Raw genomic sequence first — 25,385 nt, forward strand, 5'->3', positions numbered from 1 at the left:
CATTTTTTTTCTTTGCTCTCTTAATGTGGTATATTATATTGATTGATTTTTCTATTTGGAATCTACAGGATGTAATCAACATTTATAGAATACCAAAAACATCAGAATACATATTTTCCTCAAGCTAACATGAAACATTCACCAAGATAGACCTCATTATGTATCATTAAACACTCCTTAAAAATTGAAAGGAACAGAAATGTTATAATGTATGTCTCAGACTAGAGTGAAATTAAACTAGAAATCAACAATGGAAAGATAGCTGGAAAGTCCTAAAATACCTGGATAGTAAACAACACACTTCTACATTATACATAGGTCAAATAAGTCTCGAGGGATTTTAAAATGTATTCAATGAAATAAAAATAAAAATACAACTCATCAAAATTTGCAAAATGCAGTGAAAGTTGAAGGAGACTTGTAAGATACTTTTGTCATGATATATAATCTTATGGAGACCATAAACTCAATTATGGGAAGGGGAATAGGAAGACACAAAGCAGCAGTTCCCAGGAAGGGAAATGATCCTAAAATTAAATTCATAAATGGTTTCCAAGCAAAGAACAAATCCAGGGTGTTGCCAGAAAAGAAAAGAAAAAAGATGGAGGGGTCAAATATGAAATGAAGGACATGACTGAAGATTCTTTTCCTTAAACCTCAGAATCATTACGGTTGCATCCTTGGAGTATGACATAATCAGAAAAAGACTCTCTGAGGAGATACAGTATGTATCATAGATGCTCTCAAACAATTGGTCTTCTGGAAAGTTTAAGGGAGTTTTTCCTCAGACTTCTCAGCAAAAACCCAACGTAGAAATAGGGCTACATTGAAAGGATTTGTGGGTTCAGCATTGTTGAGCCTTGATGAAGCTCACCTCAGAAGGCTTAGACCAAATTGGAGGGTATTTGTGCTAATGAAGAGCTACAGGGGAACCTGTTGACCCTGCCCTGGCACTCCCATGCATGACTATACTTTCATACATTTTTCCTTACCACTTTATTCTCTTATCTATTTTTACCCTTTGTTTTTCTTTCTTTTCTCATTTCTTCACCCCTTTTTGGACAGTTTTGTGTAAGTAATGGACAGAGGACAGGCCTTGGAGTCAGAGAGCTTGCATCTGAGACTAAGCTCTAGAACCAAGCTAAGTGACCTAGAATATGTTAAGTCTAATCTCTTCACTTGCATTAATGTAGGAATAATATCTAATTTACTGTGTGATCATGAGGATTAGAGATAGTAAGTGTACTTCCTTAAAGGTAGAAAGTGTCCAATAAGAGTGGCTGTTATATTGTTTTTATTACTGTTGCTACAATTTTGTTTATGTGGTTGATTTGGGTTCTTGGAGCAGCTGTTAGTAAACTCTACACTGAGTTTCTTTACTCTACATACTCTTTAATATGATTATTTTTATGAGGTTGATTTTGATAGCTGATATTGAACTCTCTTAGTCTCTTTACAGCAGAGTATCCATCCCAAGATGCTTTGAGTGCTGGCTTCTAGAAATGCTTACATGATCTCCCTTGAGAAATGCCTGGGAACTTGCATCCTCCTATGTCTCCAGTTCTCAAAAGATTTCTTCTCAGAGGATTCAAGCAACAAATCATCTACAGGAATTGCCATCTTATGCTTTGCTTCTAACATACTAACATTAGAAAATTATTTTTTAATTTTTATTTTTAATACTACAAATATATCTTAGGCCTTCCACTAGCAACCAAAGATAGAGCAAGCCCTCAGTTAAAGAGAATGCTAATCTATACTGTATCAGTTTCCCCTTCCTGGCTCCACTTCTGGCACAATGGTGTGCAACTCAGAATCACTCCTCAAAAAAACTGATGAAAACTATTTTTAAAACACATTTAAAAATAGTTGGCCTTATGAGCATCCACAAATGGAAATGCCGCTACAGATATACAGCAAATGAAGACACATTTACTAAAGAATATTTACTAAAGCTCCATAAAATGATGAGTCTTTAGTTTTTGAAGATCCGCACTTTTCCCCTCTCCACTCATTGAGCTGGGAACTCCACCCAGACTTGTACAACCAAGAACACAAGTTTTTGACTCCCCCCAGGTCCTGGTTGGAGGGTTGTCTTCCTGGGAAGGACATGACATTAGCATTTCTCATACTGCCCCTAGATAATTGTTGCTGAGGCAAAGTTCTGTACTACTGCAGCCAACAGGTGGGGGCCCCATTCTTCCACCACATTTCCTCTCATGAGACAAAGGTTCTACCTTGGGCACGGTAGGACATTGAGGTCCCAATTGCTATTGACTCAGCTCATAAGACAGGGGATTGTGCCAAGGGAGACAAGCCAAGGACACCTGGGGCTCTTGCCCATATATCCACTGAGCACTTACTTCTTCAAACTGGGCTGTCACTTAGAATTGACCTATTGTTCCTTACTCCAGCACCAGAGTTGTGGCTCAGAGATTTTCCCTCGGAGGAAAGGCAGACCATAGAACAGAGAGCTCAAATTATCTCCCCAAAGGAGCCAACTTTATTTGCAACAGCATATGAAGTTCAAATCTAAGTGTGCTTTCAAAAACAGTAGAAGTGTTGGTGAGAGGCAATGGGGAGAAGACTGATAAATTCATTGAAGATACAGGCTAAATGATAAGCCAACTTGTTGCTGGAGAAAAATAAGAAACCAGCTGCAAGAACTAGAGTCTGAATAAATTTCAAACTTTGACCATCAGGAACTGTCCCTTCATAGCAGCCTGAATTTGACTGGATTAGGGTGTAAATAATTTATTCTCCAGGGCATTGTTATGAACAATAGAGCTTTTAACCAGCAGTTAGTGGAGTTTCATAGGTTAGTGTGGTCAGGTAACTAGACAAACACTGCCTAAGTCCTGCTAAAACCTTGTTATCCCAAAGTGGCTGGGCATGTCCAAGGATGAATCCCTGAGGAAAAACATCAGAGGCTTTACCCTGTGTCTGTTTAGGGGATAGAGGAGGAAGAGAAGGGAATGGACAACACTAAAATAATCCAGTTAGTCTTTAAACAAGTAAACAAGCTAACAACAATGACAAGCACTGAAAGAGGGGAGAGATGAAGCCAGTACCCAAAGTTGCTGCAATATCTAAAATGTTCATTTTCCAAAAAATATGAGACATGCAAAATAAGCAGGAAATTATGGCCTAGATACCAGAAGAATAGCAGGCAATAAAGCCACCTGCAGGAGAGACCAGATGTGAGAAAAGAAGCCATTATAAATATGTTCAAAGAAACAAAGAAAACCATGATTTTAGAAGTAAAGCATGATGACAGTGTCACATCACATAGAGAACATTAATAAAGACACAGAAATTATTAAAAATAACCAAATGGAAATTTTGGAACTGAAAGGAGCAATAACTGAAATTTAAAAATTCACTAGATGGAATCAATAATACACTTAAACGGGCAGAAAGTAAAAGTACTTAAGAATAGATCAATAGAAATTATGCAATCCAAGAACAGAGTGAAAAAAAGAATGAAGAAAAAATGAGCAAAGTCTCAGAGAAATGTGGGACACTAATGTATACCAACAGACATGTAAAGGCAGCACCAGAAGAACAGAGAAGGAAAGGAGCAGAAAAATATTTGAAAAATTAGTGGCTAAAAAATTCCCATTTCCTAAAATATTTAAATCTACATATCCAGGAGGTTCAACAAACTGCAAGTAGGATAAACTCAAAAAGACCCATGAATAGACACATAGTAAAAATGCCAAAGAAAATCTTGAAGGCAGCAAGAGGAAAATGACATCTTGCTTAAGAAAACTCGTATAAGATTAACAGTTGACTTATCATCAGAAACAATAGAGGGCTGAAGGCAATAGGATAATCTATTCTCAGCCCTCAAATTTTAAAAGCTCTTAATCAAGAATCATATATCCAGCAAAATTATCATTTAAAAGTGAAGATGAAATAAAAAGACATTTGGAAAACAAAATCTGAAAGAATCTGCTGCCAGTAGACCTACCTTACAACACATACTAAAGTTAGTTCTTCAGGCTGAAAGCAAGTGACCCAAGACAGTAATTTGAATACACACACACACAAAACAAAGAACACTGATAAAGGTAATTATGCAATTATAAAGGAGTATAATTGCCTTTTTCTTATCCTTTCTTACCTTGTTTAAAAATCATAAGGCAGTATACATTTAATTGTATTTGTGGGCATATAACATACAGAAATGTAATATATTTTCCAATAGCAGGGCAAAGAGGTTGGGGAGAACAAACCAACATTGGGTTAAGAATTGACTCCAGATGTTTCACTTGAATCCAAAGGAACAAATGCATAGAACCTGAAATGGAAAGAAGGCTAATATGAGAAAAATTATACATATAACATAAAAATTGTGTTCTACACTGGAAACAGACACAACACTGGAAACTGACTATAACTCAATTTAAAAAAAAGAAAAATTATACGTATAAACTTGCTCTCTTTTCTCCTCTCAGCTTCTTTAAAAGACATAAAATTACATAAAGGAATAATAATTATAATGATGTACTGTCGGGCTTATAACATGCATAGAGATAATACCTATGACAAGAATACCACAGTAAGAAAGAAAAGAGAGTAGAGCTATATGGGAATGCTGTTTCTACATTCTCTGAAATTGCTGGTGTAATTGTGAAACTGTTTTTGATAAGACATATATGGTAAGGCCTAAAGCAATCACTAAGTAAAAACTAAAAATATATAGCAAGAAAATCATTAAAGAAGTTAAAAAGTAATATTAGAAAATATTCAATTAATGAAAAAGAAAACAGTAATGCCAAAAAAAGACTTGAGGTGTAGAGAAAATAATAACTTAAATGAGAAATGTAAATCCTATTGTTTTGCTTAGTTTTGTTTTTATGAACTCTGGATACAAGTCCCTTATCAGATATATTATTTGTGAATATTTTCTACCATTTTGTGGGTTGTCTTTTCATTTTCTTAACATTACTTTTTCAATTAGTGCTATGTCTCTCTCTCTCTCTTTTTTTTTTTTTTCCTTAAAATGAATCAGAGCAAACACAACATGTGTACAAATCTATAGATAAAGCTGCTCTGGAAAAAATGCATAAATACATGGCAAAGAAATGAGACTTGGCATTTTAATGCTGATCATGCCATCCTCAGTGCCATAACACCAAATCTGTGCTTGCAACACAGTAAACTATGTGTATCTGCTATACCCTACTTCTCAAATCCAGGACTTATGAACTCAAATCAGAATTTGCCATCAATAACTCAAACTTGAATTCCTGTACTAGGAATGTCTCCAGTAGAGAGCACTAATGTTTTTTGAATATTCGGTGTAAGTAGCTTTAATTGAGATAAGGCCTAGGAAGGAGTTACAACCATTTCCCATTCCCATATATCTGGGTACACAAGACATAGGCATTTATTCCATATCTATTAACAGTTTACAGAGCACCCACTGTCCCCAGGCACCACATTAGGCCTTGGGATCCTGAGGAGGAAAAGATACACTCTTACCCTCAAGGAATTTGGCCTAGTGAAGAAGACTGTCTCAATCCCCTAATAACATCTCCTTGCATCAATCAAGGAAAGCATTTACTAATCATGCACTTTCCTATCACAAACTACATACATATATGTAGAAAAGCACATGGACTGTAAGCATTTGCAAACAGTAGGTTCAGGAGCGCCTTAGAGAAAATCTAGTCAAAATCTCTCATTTTATACCTGGAAACTAAACCCAGAGTGGATAAGTGACTTACCCACGATCACGACAAGAACTAAGATTAATATGGCACTTCCTATACGCCTAGAACTGCTCTAACAGTATTGTTTATTTAATCCTCACCACAACTCATTTTTGAAATACAAAACTAAGGCACAGAAAAATTAATTAACAACAAAAATCAAACAGCTCACAAGGGCAAAGTCAGGATTTGAATCTAATTAGTCTTGCTCCAGAATCCATACTTTTAGTCACCATGCTATATTTAAGTAGCTATGTCTAAAGGCAGTCATGATTTTCTGACTCATGTTTTTACACTGTCTTGTTATTTTATACTGTCAGGGTTTCCAGCATCTCTAGAACCCATTGGTCAAAAATTATCAAAAAATCTCAAGATATTATGGTACTTCAAAGTCACAAGATCCTCGATTTGGGGAAAATGGCTCAATTCAACGTGGATGTACATGTTACCAGAAGGTGAAGATGAAGACATGCACAGACATGAGAAATATAATAAGTAATCTTGTAATAAGTATTCTTTTATCTTACTTTGACAAATGTTGCCACTTCTGTCTCATTTCCTTGTCTTCCTGAATCACTTCCATGTACTCCTTCTCACTTCCAAATCCCAGTCTTTAAGTGTGTTGATTCTTCAATCAAATAAGAACATGTTAATGTAGACAGAGCTAGGGATTAAATCTTGAGAGGACCCTGCACTATACAAGATAGAGAAAATGTGCATTTCAGAAGCCTCAGACTTCACTTCACCCATTCATTTATTATCTAACAAATATTTATTGGGTGCCTGCCATATGCACAACAATGCACTGGGTTCTGGGGATGTGCTAGTCTATGTGATGGATGTGACCTTTACTCTCCTGAGGTCCACAGTCTTACAGCATTCCTCCAGAGTAAGTTAGGGATCAATAGTTAAGCACTTGTCAATTCTCAACCCGTTGGGCCTCTGAATGATGCCTGAGCTACAGGAGGATGAACAGAATGACTCAGCAAGACTGGGGACTGCTAAGAGATGCTGTCACTCTCAGGTGTGCAGACTACAGAGGAGAGAGCATGTTATTTTGAAATGACAGTAATACACTGAGTGATATGCATGAACTATAAAATACTTTATAAATAGAAATTATTTGCATTATGATTATGTTTTGTCAGAATGCACACATCTTTTTTTGTGTGTTTGTGTCCTTGAGGACCCTGAAGAACAAAATTTTGTAACTGATTATTGAATTGGTTAAGTAAATTAAGCAAATCCAGGCATTTTATTTGATAATCAAGTTCACTCAAAGATGAAGGTAAAATTATAAAATTTACACCCACTTACATATTTGTTTCATCCTTTAGTATGCTTCCCCCCCTCATTTTTACTTGTAATCAATCTGTCTGTAACTCCCCCAGTTACACAGAGGCCTTTACCAGACACAAAAAGCTATTCTGCTCACAAAAACAACAGGCTTCCTTAAGCCTTAAGTTTTTATATTTTTAATTTGCCCTTTAGGTCTCAATTTCTCTGAGAAATCTGGGAAGTCCTCTCCACTTTAGCCCACTCTTTCATCTACCAATGTAAGACCCAACTACATTTGCCCTTCAATTTTGTAATGAGATAAAGGACGCCTGATTTATTATCATACTGCTCTTTTTCATAAGGTGACCTGGTTACATTCAGCTATTATAAAGCATATTTGAGTCATAGGCTCTGAAACATGTCAATATCCTGTACTAGGAGATTTTAATCAGCCCTGAATTTGCTCATATATCCAGCTATATATTGGCCTCTATTTTTTTTTAAACTATAAGTTTCTTGAGGGCACATGTTTATTTGTTTTTAAATCCTCCAAAAACAATTTGGTGGAGAGACTGAATTGGAGATAAAGAAGTTAGCAGAGATAAATTAGTAGAATAAGTGGATAACTGGAAGGTGTGCCTGCATTTGGATACATAGCATTCAGGAGACAAAGACAAAGAGAACTGTGGTGTAGGGACACACTGAGGTTTGTTTAGTTAGTCCCCACTGATTTATCATGTCCAGCCTAACGGTCCCTGGAGGAATGCTTGGAGACTTGTGGACCCCAGGAGGGCAAAGGCCACATCCATCAAATGGACCAATGTATCCTCAGAAACCAGTCCAGTGTTTTGCACACAGTAGGCATAGAATAAACATTTGTTGGATGATAAATGAGTGGTAAGATGAAACGAAGTCTGAGATATCTGGAACATGAAATATTCCTATCTTCTTTTCTGATATAGTCCAGGATAGTTACATTAAACACAGAAAACAGAAACTCCTGCCTAGACTGTTAGTGGCTTGCCCCAGATCTCACTGCCAGAAGAGCCACCAGCAGAAGCCAAGATACCAATTCTCATACACTTTCTGACTCATATCTTTTCCTCTATTTCTAAAATGTTCTGAATCTTGTTCTTTTACAATTTATATTGATTCTTAAAAATTCTTAACAAACTATATATATATGTGTGTATATATACATATACACACACACACATACACACATACATATGCATACATATTATGTCCTAGTCTTAGAGAATCAGTTAAGATTAGAATTGAAGTTCAGTATTAAATGTGTATTACAATTAACAGATAGCCTAATATTAGGCCAAGAAACACATATGCACAAATACATACACGCACAGTCATTGAGGAAAAAAAGATGGGAGGGTCATGGAATCAAGGCCTAGCTGGTATTAGACCTGGGTTACTTCAAATCAAAGAAATGAAAAAGTTGACTATGAGGAACCTCAGAAACCAGCTGTTTTCACAGTATCAGGAAAACTTTGCCCAGATTTCAACATGGTCCAGGGAACACAGATTGAATTCTTACAGGGATCCCAGCAAGCACTGTCTCAGTCACTAGCAGAACCCATCAGGCCTTTTTTTATATCACTTCACAGGAGCTAAGGAGCACTAACTCTGCTTTAATTCTAAGCTTTCAGCCTGGCTTCACTTGCAAATATTTTTTTAGAAGTCTTCATTTTATGGATGGGAAAGAGACAATAGTCAATAACTGGCTGGCTCCTGTGTGGCAGATTCCAATATGGGACCCAGATGACAGTACATATTCTTTAAATGGGATGCATGGGAAACTTTCAAAGAAATATTTGGACATCTTCCCAGAAGACAGATTAGCTGGAGATGGCGGGCATCCTGCTGCAGGAAATCGTGTTTTTCCCTTGAAGGAGAGCCTGGAAGATCACCTTCCTAACACTTGTCATAAAAGGAAGGGATGTCATATAGTTAAGGCAGAGGGTCAATCAGCATAGTGGGCTGAGAACACAGAGTAATTGGTCATGAATATTTAAGACTGGGACCATGATAAGGGATCAGCTCACACAGAAGTGCACAGCTGGCCTTGCACAATTACAGTTTCTAGTCAAGCTACCTTATTCCAAAAACACTTGCAATGTCGACCTCATCCTGTCCTTGGACTTCTCACCACTGAGCTCATTCTCAGGGGTCACTCTCAGAATTTCTCCCAGGCCCGAGGAGAGCTCACATTAAAACTCTGCAAACAGGAGATTGAAAAGTTCAGGAAAACATGGTGAAGTCTTTGATCAAAAATAAATAAAAATTCTTCATCAATGACAATATGCTCAATCATACACAGTTGAACCAGCAGGATGACTTTCTGAGAATGCAAAGCCATGAATGCCTACTCACTTTTGTTCTTTTCTTCTGACCTGATGTCTCAGTAGGACTAACAAACTTGAACCCTGGTGTTGAGAAAATATTGCAAAGTAGTATTTCAATTGAGCACTGTAAAGCTAGCCAAACTTTCCCAGACCCATGTTCCTATGCTCCTCCTTCAACCCTGCATGGCCCACCAACCTCTCCTCCCCTTTCAGGTGCTGCATGCTTCCCCTGTAGATTACATACCTCTGAGAAAAGGAATAATGATTCCTGTTTACCTTCGTATTCTGCCTCACCTCTCCAGAACTCCAGTGCTTTCTTTTATACACTGTAGAATTTCAATGTTTTAATTAATTGAAAGAAATAGAGAATTTTCCATTATCAGAAATAATTTTATAATACAGAATTGGAAAATAACTGTTAATACTTGATAATATTCTGTCTTCCATTAATCATAAAAATTTTCTCATGACACAGAGAAATCTGAACTCTTATCAAGGCAGCCACATAGAGCAGAGATGATGACACTCAGAGTCTCTCTTTTTTTAATTTTTTTTTTATTTTTTGGTTTGGTTTGGGTTTTATTGTTTTGTTTTGTTTTTCAGGGAATCAACTCATAAAGGCCCTGCCAAACCTAGGAGTGAGTTGATTGCTCCATGTAGGTCATGCAGTTCAATAACACAATTTGTAGTGATCCTTTCATTTCTGTTATTTGTGACTCTGCTTGTGCCATTGGGCAGAGGAACCGGCCACATTGCTGCTCACAGTCATCTCCTTTATCATATGAATGTGAGGAGCCTACCACTAGATATGTCCCCAAACCAATGGGATGCTGTAGAAAACAGATTATTTCTATGTCTTTTTCTTCTGGATTTTCTCAGGTTACCAGAAAGAGATTGACTGAGCCCTGAGGGTGGATTGGTCATTTTTAAGACAATATTTGGGGCAGATAAGGCAAACATATAGAATTTAGGTCTTTCTAAATTTTACTTCTCTTTCATGAGTCTCTTTCTGATTATTATCACCTGCACTGATCCATCTCTTCATGTAAGTAGTACTTGGTTGTTTTCTATGTGTTCACCTAAGTTCTGAGCTGCTTGAGGTCAGAAACCAAGATTGATGCTTTTTGATATTGTTCTTGATATCTAGCATACTGATGGGCACAGAATGAGTGCTTAATAATTATGATGAGACTTCTAAACACAATTTTACACTTTGACAAATTTGGCTGTGGAAATAGTGACTGAGTCTTTTAGAATTTTCTATGAACAGAATAATAAATGTATATAGGAAATTTATAAAATATAGATGGGAAATAAAATACAGCAGCATCTTTCAGAGACACAGCTTCTCTTTCCTTTCTCTTTCCAGATCCATGCAGGTGACAGATCTTTCTCTGTCCACCTCTGATGGAGACTATATTCTTTACTGTCCAGTAGCATATTCCCTTTGATTGTCTCTTAGGTATGCAGAATTGTGAGCATATTCGAACTTTCCTTCTTTCCTTCTGTCTAATTCTTTTCAGCAGTTTTACACACACACACACACTTCCCGCACCACCAATCTTTTGCAGATTATAATCAGGAGTTCTTCAGGCTTCTGCCTAAGAGGGTGGACTTTGCAGACTGGTGGGCCTGGGTTTGAACCTTACATGATCACTTTGGATGTTTCTGGATTAGTTAAAATTAGCTGCCAGTTACAGAGACTGCAAAGAACAGTGGCATAAACAAAGTGATGTTTGTTTCTCTTTCACATTAAACAAATTTCTAGAGAGAAAATCCAGAACTGGTATTATGATTTCACAAATCTCCTGAGGCTTAGGCTGGTTCCACTTTTTAGGTTTGCTAAACATCAGATGAGGTCCTCAATCTCATAGCCCTAGTTGGAGCTTTATCCATCACATGCAATGTAGAAAGGAGGAAGGAAGGAAGGGAAGGAGACAGAGGAAGGCAAGCATCTATGTTCTCTTAAGGAAATTTCCCAGAGGCTGTCATACACTTCCTGTTACATTTCATTGACCAGAATTTACTATTGTGACCTCACTAAGCTGGAATAGAGACTGGGGAATGTTGTCCTTATTCCAGACAATACTCAGCTGAAATGTGGGCGGTTCACATCCTTAGAAAGAAAGGGGGAAAGGAGCATCGGAGTAGCCAAATACCAGTTACTCTATACCACTTTTTTCTTGACTGTTATTATCCATCTCACAGGAGTCTTAGGATTAAAATAAATGTTACTATGAAAGCATCTAATACAGTATCTAGCATAAAACAAGCTTTCAGTTAATGTTAGTTAATATCCCTCCTTATTCCTTTTTTGTGAATTTTCTCATTTCACTGATACCCCATCATTGGCATCCAAATTCTATTTTAAATACTTGCCCCAGTTGATGGTACTAAGCTGTAGTCTTGTACCTTTTCATAAGAGGGAGCAACAAATACATTATTATTCAATGTCAGCATTAATTTTTTAGCTTAAAGTTTGGCTAAGATTTAAGACATATCTCTTGGAATCAAATAGACCTAGATGTGAATCCCGGCTCTGCCGCTTAGTCAGTGTCTAACCCCAGCCTCTTGCTCCCTCCATTTCCTCATCTGTGACCTGGGGTAAGATTCAGATATGAGGATTAAATGAAAATAATAGAGAGAGAGCACCTGACAAAGTAAGTGTTAGTTTTTCTTATCTTTTTAAATTTGGCCTAATCTGGGTGAACCTTTTTGAAAATGAACTCTTATTCCATTAAAAAAAAAAAGTTTTAAAATTGGTCATCTCCATACATATACAAATGAGTGTTGTTAAATTGTTAGTCAAACCTTTTGATAATTGTCTCCAAAATCAGTTTAAACCCAAATAGCAGCAAAGTCTTTCTTGTGTTTTTTTTTAAAGAAAAAAACAGCATAGCTGAGCCTTAACCTTATTTAGCCTTGATTTGAATGATTTTTGGCAGATCCACTCTTAGAAGCAGAAACATTTCCACCAATGAGTATATTTCATAGCATCTTTCCCCCAGTGGCTAGTTGTTAAGCCTCTACTGTGTCCCAGAAGCTGTGCTAGTTTCTGGGGACATATTGGTAAGCAGAAATGCACATGGTCCCTGCTGCTGTGGAAGTCGCAGTTACTGAGGGAGACAGGTGAATCAATCACTGAAAATAAATGAAAAATTGCCATTATTAAAGTTGTTAGGAAGGAGACATACCGGTGCTGTGAAAGTATGTGCGAACATCTTATGATCCAAGGTTGAATGGTGATTTTAGGAACAAAAAATTGACCAGTCAGTTGAAGTAAAGAGATGTTATGAGCATATGGTTTGAAATGAGCTCAGACACAAGGTGAGCCTGCCCTTGGCATGGACCAAAACATGCCACAGTCTCCAGCACCACTCCAAAGAATGCATTTCATGGTTTGGGGCTGTATTTAAAATAAGTGCCCGTGATATATAACTTCTCAATGTGATACTCTGAAAGGGGCTACATAACTTAGGAATAATCTAATTATTTCATAATGTATTCATGCTATATTGATAAATATTAAATTCACATACTTTTTTTTTGATACACCAAGCAGAGATATCTGAGAAAATTGGCTGTAAAGTAGGATCTTTTCAGAGAGGGTCAGAGTGTTGATCTGCATTTCCTGTAGTGAGAATGAATTTGAAGCCATTTGGCTGAATGGGGTGGCATAAGAAACACTGTTGGCAGAAGAATAGGTAGCCCACAAAGTAGCAGTGGAGGATGACCACAGGATGAGAGGTGTGAGCAGTGTGTTCCAGAGAGCAGGCAGGACTGTGCTTGGGATGGCCCATCTCAGAGCCAGCAGGCAGCACCAATGTCCCATCTCTCCAAGGCATTCCAGGTTCACATAGACAAGAACCCAGCTTGGCACCTTGGCAGTGGGGTACCATTTCTCCTTGTCCTGTCCAGCTGAGCTAACGGGGCATCCTTTGGGGAAAATGTTGCCTCTCTGGTCTCTTTTAGGGGTTTGGAAGTTGGCTGGGAGGCTCTGTTCCCATGTAACATGTTAGGGCATGACTGAGCCTCGGGGGAAGAGCTGCCTGACATTGGACTGTAGGTGGTTTCTTGTTCTGAGCTGATAAATTTAAGATGAATTCCATTCATCTAAAGATTTTTAAGTTCATCTTTGTAGGCAAACCTAAATGAGTTTTAGTTAAATGAGGTATCAAAATAGGCAACTGAGCAAGGGCTTGTCTTCCAAAAGCATTTGTGAGTCATGATGCAGTTTCTAGAGGCATAGTTTTGTGCACAGTGGGCAGGTTCCCAGCCCTCCCCAAGAGTATTTGTGCTAGGTATTTACCCAAAGGCGTCACAAGCCTTTCACTTTCACCTTCCCAGGAATGCCATTGGAACTAGGAATTTCCCCAGCTCTTCAATTGCTCTGTAATTGGAATTCCTCCCTCAGGGTGCAGCAAACTTGTTTCGACCTCAGGGACATCTCAATTGCTGTTCTCTGCCTAGAAAATTCTTCCCCTAAGAATCTGAATGACTGCTTCCTTCTCAATGGAAGGTCAGCTCCAGAGTGACCTCAGGGATACTTTCCCTAATATCTAGATAAAGTACCACTGCCTGCTACCATCATAGTCCTTCAGACCTGGGTTCATTGCTTGCTGACTTGTTCATATTCTGTTCCCCCCAACACAAACACAAGAATATAAGTTCTGTGAAAGCATGGTTCTTGTCTCCCTTGTTTACCTGTTCTTAAGCCTGGTAGAGAGTAAACTTCCCAACCTGCTGCATGTGATAGTAGGCAAAAAGTTTACCCCTTTGGACATAAAATAGGGATAACATCACCTGTGCTTCCTGCCTCATAGAAAAACTGAGGACCTGGAGTTAGGGTGCCAAAGATACTTTCTCTCCCAGAAACGTGACTAATTTTTTGATTCCATATATATATATATATATATGGAATATATATATATATATATATATATTGCAAATATCAATACCATTTACCCAATTACATAACCCCAAAAGTCTTAGAACACATTTTGTGCTTGTCTTTGCTTTGCTCCCCACTAAACTACTCCTTAAACAATAGTAATCAGTTTGTCCAGAGGCCATATCCTTAAGGTCCCTCCCTTCAGCACCCTTCCTTCACAGCTTCTTGATTGCCTTGAGTCTTTCCAGGACCACTGATAATTGTCTTCCAACCAGCAGTTCATTTTGTATTCTTTCCCCTCTTCCACCTCCCAAATTTGTCATCCACACTGCAGGAAAATAATTGTTGTGGAAGGCAAATTCCACACCAATACTGCTTAGTTTAATAATCATGTAATGACTTGCTTTGCCACAGGATCATGTCCAAATACCTTGAAGAACCATGTAAGGCAGTCTTCCTCTGTGTGCTTCTGCAACTCTCCAGCTTCACCACTTGCCCTTCTGTCATTTCTAAATCATCAGTGCACACAACATGGACAGAATGTGCACAGTCAAGTGCCATATGCACCAACCATCCCAAACTGTTTGCAGTGCAGAGAGGAAGGATTCCAGGTGGCTTCACTCCCCTCTATCTGTGGTGTTCACATTGCCTTGTCAAACACCTGCCCATCTTTTAAGAGTCAGTTCAAGTGTACCTATTCTTAAAGAACATTCCAAACACTTGCCCTCTGCCCACCACTTCCAAGAGCTCCTCATTTCTTCCTCTGCACTGCCTCTGAGCCTTGTAATATGCCTATTATAATACCCATGCCAGAGATCATCTCTGCCTCCTCCTCAGTGCTCCTTCATGGTCAAGTTATTTGATTCATCTCCTGAGCTTCCTGGGCCAGGCATTATACTTGGCATGTTAATCAGTATCTGGAAAAGAACAAAACAAACAAATTCAGTGTACTTATTATCTAGTAGAGGGCTTCATTCAATAACATACTTTTGACTGATATTTGAAAAATTGAAAGATCTCCTTGAAGGTTAGAGTTAGGAAGAAGGGATATTGTATTTATGCTGTTAATAGATATCAGTTGAATGGCCAAAATATTTTGTCAATGAGCTAGTGTTAACTGAACATTTACTGTGTTCAGAGTTCTGGATGTGGCCAATTGCAGGGGATGCTTGAAATAGCTTTTGGACATTTCTGAAATGACTCTGGCTTTATCATTTCACTGGGTCAAAATGTTAAATGGTCAGCACAGGTTCTCAGCTTCCAGGCAGTTTAGAACATAGTGCCTGAATGTTTTTACATCCACTACCCTCTTAAAGGATTTTGAAACACTGTGTCCTTTCCTCATCCATTTAAAAAGATAATATGTAAAAATTTTATCTTGACTTTAAATCATTATAAAAGATGGTGCTTCTTACATTATAAATATTGATTTACAAAAACCACTCTTTTTAATGTACACAATGGAAGCTAAATTAAATACCAAAGTGATTTTGTATCTACCATGTCATCCATATAAAAAAAAACACACACATTATAAACAAACTGTTCTAGAAAAGCCAGGAATTTTACATAGTTGTTTCCCTTGCAGAACTCATTTCATTCCTCTTCTCCTATAAAACTTAATCCCCATATAACATTCTTGTGTTTGATATATTTTCTTGATTACAAGTGCATTCTTAGCTCACTCTCATCCATGTACACTCACCCCTTGGCTCAGGACACCTGCTGGACATTGGTTGAACATCAATTTCACCTTTTCTGTCTCTTACTTCAAGAGACAGAAAAGGTCCTCACAAAATTGGGAAGGAGGAAAAAGAAAAGTAGAAAAGGAAATCAGTGCAGGACCTGACTTTTGGTGAGGGAGCCAAAAAGGGGAAAACACTCTTTTACTGGGACACACACAGAGAGATCAGTTGGGATTGAAGGAGATCCAATGAGGGTGAGAGGAGTGCACAGCAGATGCCTGGCTGACAGAGCTGAAAGAAACCAGCACAAAATATCCCTGTAATGAATCCCCAGACCTTGACTTGAGCTGTTGATGCTGAGCTAGGAATGTCTGCTGAAGCTGAGGGAGAGGGCTGAGGCTGATGGCACAGACTGAGTCTCATGGGGTTGGAGTGTGTTGTTTTCTGTGATTGGTAGTGTCTATGGAACAGAACTGCCTGGGACCTGAATTCAAAAAGCAACATTGCTGATGCACATGGTGTGGATTATCTAGTTATCTCATGGACATATTCACTATTTCTGCAGGTCCAGGGCCCAATTTGGCATTTTTGCAATAGAAGAGAAGCACGGTTCTATCAGAATCATCATAATTTTGGTCTGAGAGACCCAGGGGAAGTTCGGGTTGAAATCAGAATCCATGGCCAAAGAACCTGCATATTTCATTGGCACAACTGTGATTTTTATTGGGTCCAAGGCAGAGGGTGTGGATATGCTCTGTGGTTGTCTTGGTGGTCCCATGCCACAAGGAAGAGAGAGCCAAGAGCAGAGATCTGGGTGCACAGAAGGGGAAGTTGAAGCCTTTCCATCAGCCTTGTCTGCTACATGAAAATGTGACAATAGGAATGGCAGTGACCTGATACTGCACTGAGGACCCAGCTGGGGGACTGAAGGATCATTACAGGAGGCCCTAGTGCATGACATCTTTAGATTTGTTTCCACTGGTGTTTCTGTGTAGAATTTGGACATTCCCATGGCAATAGAAAGGGCAAAGGAACTGTTATGAGTGTGTATTGGAAACATTCCAACACCACATACCACAGCCTGCACCCCAGAAATGGTTTGGAAGTCTCAATTCCAATAAAAGGAGAAACCCTAGCCACTCTCCAATCTGTGATAAACACCTAATCAAAATGAGGCTCTGTTAAACAACAAAAGTACATTGTGTTCACCACAACAAAAACCACATTGACAATCATAGAAATAACAGGCAATGCACTCACAAGAATGACATGGCACCACACCATACCAAAAACAGATCTCACAGCAATATCATGGAAATGTGCGCAGCCAACACAGGAAATCTTCCACTTAATAAAAGCCCTTCAAGTCTACAACAGATAACTGACAATCTTTAACCCATAAAGATAGAGAGCTATAATAAAATGAAAAAGAAGAACCATTCCCAGACCCAACCTCCAACACACTTGGAAACTGAACAAAAAATAAATTAAAAAAAGGCAGCATGTGAACATCCTTATCTACAGAACAGACTGAAATAAAAATTAGATTATGACTACTTCTTAAAAAAAAGTTTTAGTTTTCTAAAATGTCTGAATTTTCAAAGCCACATTTTATATTCTCCACCACCTATTTCTTGTCAATGAGCCTGAGTAAGGTGTTCACTCAGTGACCAAGAAGATCTCAGGTGTTGTCAGCAGGACCTAAAGCAAGCCTCCTTCTACTTGCTTCATCAAAAGAAAATCGACCTATAGTTCCTGCCACTGAGCCAAGAAAACAGGCAGTGAAAACACATTCAGTGTTGTTAATCATCAGAGAAATGCAAATTAAAACCACAGTGAGATATTACCTCGTGTCTACCAGTATGGCTATCATCAAAAAGACCACAAAACCACAAACATTCAGCAACAATGTGGAGAAAATTGAACCCATATACACTGTTGGTGTATAGTTTATACAGAGACTAGTGTGTGAGAGCTGAGTCCTGGAGGCCTGTGATTTATCCAGGAGGTCAAGTCATTGCAGGCAGCATGTGCTGCTTGAAGCCAGTTTTCAGCCCTGGCTGTCCATGCGCATCAGTCTCCTCAGGAGCTGAGTCCCCCAAAATCACAAACTCCCACCCAGAGATTCTGATATAATTGGCCCAGGCATCCTGATTTGAAAAGCTTCCCACTTGATTCAATGTGTAGTCACATTGAGAGACACTGTGAGCAACTAGTTCACTCTGGGTTTAGTCAGTATAATTTATACACACAAACTAGGAAAAGAAGGAACAATAGAAATGCAAACTATTACAACCACAATGGAAAACAGGATGGTGGCTTCTCAAAAAACTAAAAATAGAACTAATATATGATCTAGCAATTCCACTTCTGGGTATTCATCCAACGAAAATGAAAACATTAACCTAAAAATATATATGAACCCCAATGTTCATGGTAACCTTATTTACAATTGCCAAGATATGGAAGCAAACTAAGTGTCCATCAACAGATGACTGGATAAAGAAGTTGTGGTATATATAAAATGGAATATTACTGAGCCATAAAAAAGAATGAAATGTTGCCATCTGCAACAATATAGATGGACTTGGGGAGTATTATGCTGAGTGAAATAAGTCAGACAGAAAAAACAAATACTGTAGAATATCACTTATATATGAACTCTGAAAAAGAAAACTAGTGAACATAACAACAACAACAACAACAACAAAAAACAGACTCACAGGTATGGAGAACAAACTAATGGGTATCCATGGAGACAGGGAAGAGGGGAGGGCAAGACTGGGATAGGGAATTAAGAGGTACAAACTACTACTTATACAATAAATAAGCTACAAGGATATGTTATACAGCACAGGGAATATAGCTGATATCTTATAATAACTATAAATGGAGTATAACCTTTAAAAACTGCAACCTGGAACTTATATAATATTGTACATCAACCCTACCTCAATTAGAAAAACGTCGAAGACCAGTTTGCCCCATGTGACCGAGGTCCCTCCAGTTTTGCCTCCTTTTCCTATCTGTAGGGCTCAGTGTCATCATCTGTTAAATAAGGTACTCAGGCTAGAAGGCCAGCTCTACTTCAAGAATCCTGTAAATCTATTGAAAGCAAACTAAATGATCAAATGAGAAAACTCAATCCCAGCATGAGCAATCCTTACTGCTGGCAGAAGTTCCATCTCCACCATGATGAAATGAGGACTAGATAGTGCACACTTGTTCCTTGCTTTCATAGACAGGAAGACACAGCTGATGTTATGTGAGATTTAAGAAGTAGGGAGAACAAGCCACATACTGCACTAAACTTAATACTCTCATCTGCCTTTGCTTTCCCTTCCTTGCACACTTACTGGAGGTGAGATGTGTTTAATTAAGGTTATATACCAATAAAAACCAAATTATTATTTGCTTTTACCCATCAAATTTGTCTATATAGAAAATGTTTTCAAATAATAAAAATAACATTTATTAACCATAAAATTTCAAATAATTTTAAAACACAAAGAGTAGAAAGTAAGAGTTATCCATCTCTTGCCCAGATATATTTTATTTCCTTTAAGGAGTTTAACACATATCATTCAATACCTTTTCTTATATATATTTATACATAAAGTATATTTTAAATAAAATGTATTAATACTATGTGTAAATTTTACAACTTGCTTTTTCATTTGACAATATATACTGTAGACATCTTTTCATTTGAATTTACATTGCTTTACCTCATTCTTTTTAAAGGCTGACTAGTATTCTACTGTCCAGATGAAATAAACTGTATTAAGCCCTCCCTACTGAGCCTGGTCCTCTCCCCCCTAAGGTGCAGGCCCCTGCATCTGTGAAGGGGAGACGTGGTCTTGGGGGAAGAGCAGGATGTGCAGACAGAGGTGAGCAGGCAGGGAAGCAGGGCCAGCTGACTGCCACTTTCTGCCCCTCCCCTCTGGCTTTCAGCAACACTTCCTTCATCCTACAGTTACATGAATTGCCTTTTTCTCCTTTCAAGTTTCAAAATTCCCTGCACTCAAAGAATTTTGGAGAAACATTACATGAACATTTTCTGATTGTTCATTTCAGATTCCTCCTTCTCTCTGACAATAACACATCTGGCACTAATCTAAATACTCATGAAGCAAGACCAGCAAACTCACAGAAAGCAAGAGGGGAAGGACCCCCTTGATCTTTCAGTCAACATGGAGGGTTAAAATTGTCCAATTTAAAAATACAGCTGGGCAGATAAGAATAAGAGATACTAGAATATTTAAATCAAATACTTCTGGCTAACTGAGTTATATTGCCAAGCATTTAAGTCACCCTCACTCCAAGAAAAATATTTTACCAGGAATCAGGCCCTTAACAAATCCTATAAAACAGAAGTCAAATAGGACTATCTGCAGACTGATGGTAAGGGTCTATTATTCTCAGAATGCTGGGCCTTTAATTTCAGAATGAAATCCAAGCATGTTACCCAAGCAGCTTATACCTTATATAGCAGATGGTGGACATCAATGGGACAGTTCTGTGTTACTTTGTCAACAACATCTGAGATGGATTGCATAAAATCCAGGTTGGTGAACAGAATTTTGTACAGATATAAAAGAAACAATACACATTTCTCTCAACAACTTTTTTAAAATGTAACTTTAACAAATACAGAATTCACTATGCCTTTTAAACCATCACATTGGAATGAATGTGTCAAATTAATCCAAGTGACTCTGTGCATGGAGTAATGGTGACATGTCCCTTCAAGAGATGAAATGTGTGGGTTTAGAGAGGGAAAAGAAATCAAACAGTAACAAAGACAGACCAGCCCTGCGTTAGAATACACAGTGACTCAATCTTTATATGAGATTGTAAAAAGCAAGTGCTCAGTGTATGTGGCATGTAATGAAAAATATTGTAGATAATGAGCATGTGATGTATAGACACTAATGTCATGAAAAAGTTAGCCAGGATATAAGAAAAAACCTAGTCAGTGACTCACACTGTAAATCTGAGCTAGAAGACTGGGAATGGGGGGTGGTGGTGGCTTCTAGGTGAAACAATCAATATGGTAATAACCATGTTATTAACTAAAAAATCTTACATTCAATTCCATAAGTGAAATAAGCTAAAGTATAAGTAATTCAATTACAAAATTCTTAAAAATGCTTTAAAAATCATGAAAAGTGTCAATGTGCTCGAGGGAAGAAGAAGGCGCCATGCAGCTGTTCACTGGACTTTGCTGGTTTATGTCTATTTTAACTGAAGACTATCACGAGCGAATGAGTGCCGTGATATCAGGTACTGTCAGACATACATTGTGTGCCATTTCCCTGAACAGTCATACACATCGAAGAACAGGCAGTGGTTTGTATTTACCTATTAAATGTAAACTGAATGAGGCAGAAAAATATACCAAAATACAAATAAAGTCCATTTTACTTAAACCTTAAAATATTGCCTCTTAGTTACTGCTTTTACAAAAGCAGTAATAATTCTTTGTGACTACTTGCTAAACTGATGATATCTTTAATTCTTCTTTCCAAGGCTGTCCTCAGACAGAAGCTTTATCTAACTTGCAGCAGGGAACACAGCAGGACCAGCTGTACTGGGTTAAATGTTGGACTGGGGATGGATCGTCATGTGTGATGGGAAGGTTATATGTATGCTATCGTACTCTTATACAGAGGCAAATTCCAATCAATCCTCGAGATTAACTAGTTTTCATATCAGTAGGAGATGAATTTCAAATCCATTCTCTTCTATTGCTCTTAAAGCTTCTTCCTAACCACTATTGGTTTAACCAACCATTAACTGTTTAACAGATAGCCAGACCCAAAAAGGAGCATGATGAAACACCCAGTCAAGTGCGTGGACCATGCAGGAGCCAGAGCAGCCACTGAAGCTGCAGCCTACACTCCCAAGGTTCTCCCTGAAAGGTGGCCACCTCACTTGAGAGCCCAACGGGGAGCCACTCTTGCACACACGAGGTGACAGCATTGCTCCACACACGTCATTCTCTGCACACTCAGAAAGCAAACGTCTTACCTCTGGGTGAAAGAAAATTTCAGGGCCTGGGAAACTTTCCTAGCCAACATCGATAATGAATTTCTTCTGGCTTATGGCATTGTTCCCTGTTTGCTGTTTGATCCACTTCCGCTGATCCACGTCATACTTGGCAAACTTCTTGACTATATTGGGGCAAATGTGACAGTACTTCTCCTGCAGACACACACACAGAGATGTCACCAGGCATTAGCGGCCACCCAGTCTGCCCTCCGGCAAACACCCAGTAACTCCAGCACCACAAACCCCCGACATCAGTCCTGCCCAATGCCACAGCTCCAAGGGACATTTACTGGGCTCAGTGATGTCTAACAGCTATGCTCTGGCCACGTACTCTGCTTTCTTTCCAGCTCTGCTATTAGTCCCAGCCTCACTGTGTCACATGCTGCTGCCTACTATCTGAGATGATGTCTGACGGTGCCTATCAAGTCCCTAGTCTCCATCTCCTCTCTTCTTACTCCTTGTATGCCCCCACGTGGCACCTGCCCAGGCACTCGCTGCCACCTACTGGGACAAGCAGACCCGCATCGCAGCCCAACCCAGATCTGAAGGCAGCAGATCTGGCCCTGTGGTCACCACATCCGATTGGCAGGTGGTTAACCTGCTCTGCGGTCTGACACAGCACACTCAGTGGCTCCATGACAGAGAGTTAGTGAGTGCCTAGGCACGTGGGATGCACAAGTGAATAAAACACACACAGACCCCTGCCCACTGGCCCATACACTGGCTGAGAGTCAGAGTAACAAGTGACAGTGATAAATAAGTAAATGGCAGAGCACTTTATAAGGTGCTGGGACCATGAACCAAAGGAAAGCCCGACTTTGACAGGATGGAGCTGCCACACATTGGGGCATGAGAACCCGCTCAGTGCCAGCCCCAGCCTGTGCTGTGCAAAGTGTTTCCTCAGCTGGTGATGCCTGACTGGGGGTCTCTGGGTTGATCATCTGTCTTTAGAGCTAGCCTCAGAAGAACAGCAGTTGGCCCCTGGGTACCGGATTCTGAAAGTCAGCTTCCTGTGGGCCAGGTGGGCTTTGTTCAATGCCTGCACTTTGTCAGGCCCAAAGCTGGTGCTCAGGAGGACCTCTGAAGGCATTTTCATGATACTAAGTTCAAAATATCTTAGAATCCCTGAAATGAAACCTAATACCATCCTTGGTATACTCTGCACAACTGTAAGACTGATGGGCCAGACTTGCTACACACCCCTGTTCTCACTGATAACTGAGTGAGTGGGTCACCCCATACAACTTCAAATCTACCAGGCTGAGGGCAGAAACAGTAAGTTGTCCTAAGACACCAGGTCAATGTCTCGCAGCAACTCAGAGGCTTAACTGAAGGCAGGAAGTGCCTCCACAGTGTTGATGGTGTGCAGTGTGTCAGCCCCAAGTCCTGGACCACCACTGTCCCCACCAACAGAATCCATGCATCCACAGGCCCACTCCTGCCCACAGGGGCAACAAGACACAGGGTAACTCTGACCCACTCCCACAGAGGGAAGTGGGGCAAGAACTAACTGACAGCAGGGATGGGGTGGCTGACCTGCAGGGAACACAAGGAGCTCTTCCACTGCCTACCTTCATGGCTGAGTGATACATTGTCACTGCCCAAATGGGCCAAACCTGGTTCAGGGTCAGAGATGGACCCCAGAGAGTCAGTGAGGAAGGTAAAGCCCACCACGAGGACTAGGAGAGCAGCCTCTGTCACAGTCAGCATACTCAGGGCCCTTCTCACCTGCATGGCCACCCCGACAGTCAGGAGCCAGAGGCTGTGAGACATATTGGTAACAGGAATGGGGAGGTGAGGGAACTTGGGTCAACTATCCAAATTTATTTCCTTGAAGAAACACAAGGAAAGGACTAGGGGAAGTTCTAGGAAATATTTTAACATAAAAAGAAAGTCTTATGCTACTTCTGTAAACCTTCCCCCAGGGGGAAAGGATTGACTCCCATGGGCTGCCCAGGACCACACACCCAAGCTGTGAAGTGACCCATCCCTGGAAACTCTAGTCCTGGGTACACCCGGGTACCCAGCCACCCTACTCACATGGGCCCTGACTCGCACCTGTGCACCCTGTCCTAAAAATACCTCTCCGTCCACCAAGAGTGTCATGCAAAATGTGGGACTCCCCCCAGGCACTAGCGTTCCTTCAACCAGCTTGTTACTGGGTGCAAAAGTGGGAGGGAAGGGGGGAGGCTAACCTCCCTTAAACTCCCCTGCAGCTCAGAAACTGTGTGTTCAAGGTCACATGTCACTTCCATGCTTAAATTTTTCTCCAAAAACAAAATCTTTGCTCTTCATATAATAATTATCCTTGTATTAATAAGAATCTCTTTATTTTGACTAAAACAAAACAAAAACAAAACAGTAATTTGTCCTGATTTTGCAACCTGAAGAGAAAATTGCTTTGAAAGGGGTCTGTCAACAGCTACCTACAGAGTGACACAAAGACCAAACCGATGGATCAGTCAAGTGGGCATTTTAAATAAGGACCAATGAGCCATTTTCCTCCGAATCTTACTGATTTAATTTTAGAGCTTCCTGTAACTCCTCCAGCATGGTAACAGAGTCTAGAAAACACAGGTGGACTCTGTTCAATGATTCACCCTAGAACAGCATCACTCTGAATGGTAATTCTCAGGGTACAGAACCACACACAGCAAGAGCTGGAAATGAGTTTGAATTCTGGCTGACTGCACAGGATTCCTCACAGTCACTGCTGCTGCTGTCTGCTCCTTACTCGGGAAATGAAGCCTGGAGGGAGAGGTGCAAGACACATTGGCTAATTGAAAGTTCTGTCTAATCAGGCTCCAATTAAATGACATCGTACTAGGCAGGATGCTCAATACCAGTTATCAAGCTGCTCTCATTTACAGCTGGAGAACTCCACAAGCATCCATGTTCAGAGAAGAGGCTAAGTTTTCAGCCCCTTAATTCAAGTGGTAAACAGATGGAGACCCACATTCATGGGGAGGGGAGGGAAGGCACAGTGGGAGCAGGGGTGGTGGCCACAAGGGGAAGTGTGCAAACACTATTTCTCTCTCACCACCAAACTGGCCCATTTCCCATCTGTGTTTACCTTAATGGCCTTTGTGGTCTCCAGTGGTTGCTCAGGAGGGACTCCCACCTCCCTCTCCCTTGGCAGCTGTTGAATGAAATACATATCTCTATCTGCAATAGGGATGTGTTTGATGCAGCTTCCAATTACCTAACCTTCCACCTGGGGAGACAGAGAGGCAAAACACCATGTGAGTAACTCCAGGAGGAAAGCCCTCCCTGGACTGTAAGTTAGACTCCTGCCCCCACCTGCCCTGGCAATGCAAGCATTTACTGAATCTCCACTCTGTGCAAAGCTCAGGACTGGGGGAGGGGGAATAAAATGACCATGCATGCAATTCCA

The 25,385-nt window shown here is 39.7% G+C and overlaps 1 long non-coding RNA gene across 8 annotated transcripts in view; it reads right to left on the reverse strand.

Moving 5' to 3' along the window:
• Positions 1–25,385, reverse strand: part of LOC135321543 (uncharacterized) — a 59,158-nt gene that overhangs the window by 17,219 nt on the left and 16,554 nt on the right. For all 8 annotated transcript variants that reach the window (XR_010381395.1, XR_010381401.1, XR_010381398.1 and 5 more), the window contains 6 exons: positions 25,065–25,205; positions 21,971–22,144; positions 15,057–15,169; positions 9,112–9,234; positions 6,248–6,348; positions 4,127–4,303 (listed from right to left, as the gene is read on the reverse strand). This is a non-coding gene — a long non-coding RNA (uncharacterized LOC135321543). The remainder of the gene's footprint in view (positions 1–4,126; positions 4,304–6,247; positions 6,349–9,111; positions 9,235–15,056; positions 15,170–21,970; positions 22,145–25,064; positions 25,206–25,385) is intronic.

This window comes from Camelus dromedarius, chromosome 6 (assembly GCF_036321535.1).
Source record: "Camelus dromedarius isolate mCamDro1 chromosome 6, mCamDro1.pat, whole genome shotgun sequence".
NCBI classification, from domain to species: Eukaryota; Metazoa; Chordata; class Mammalia; order Artiodactyla; family Camelidae; genus Camelus; species Camelus dromedarius.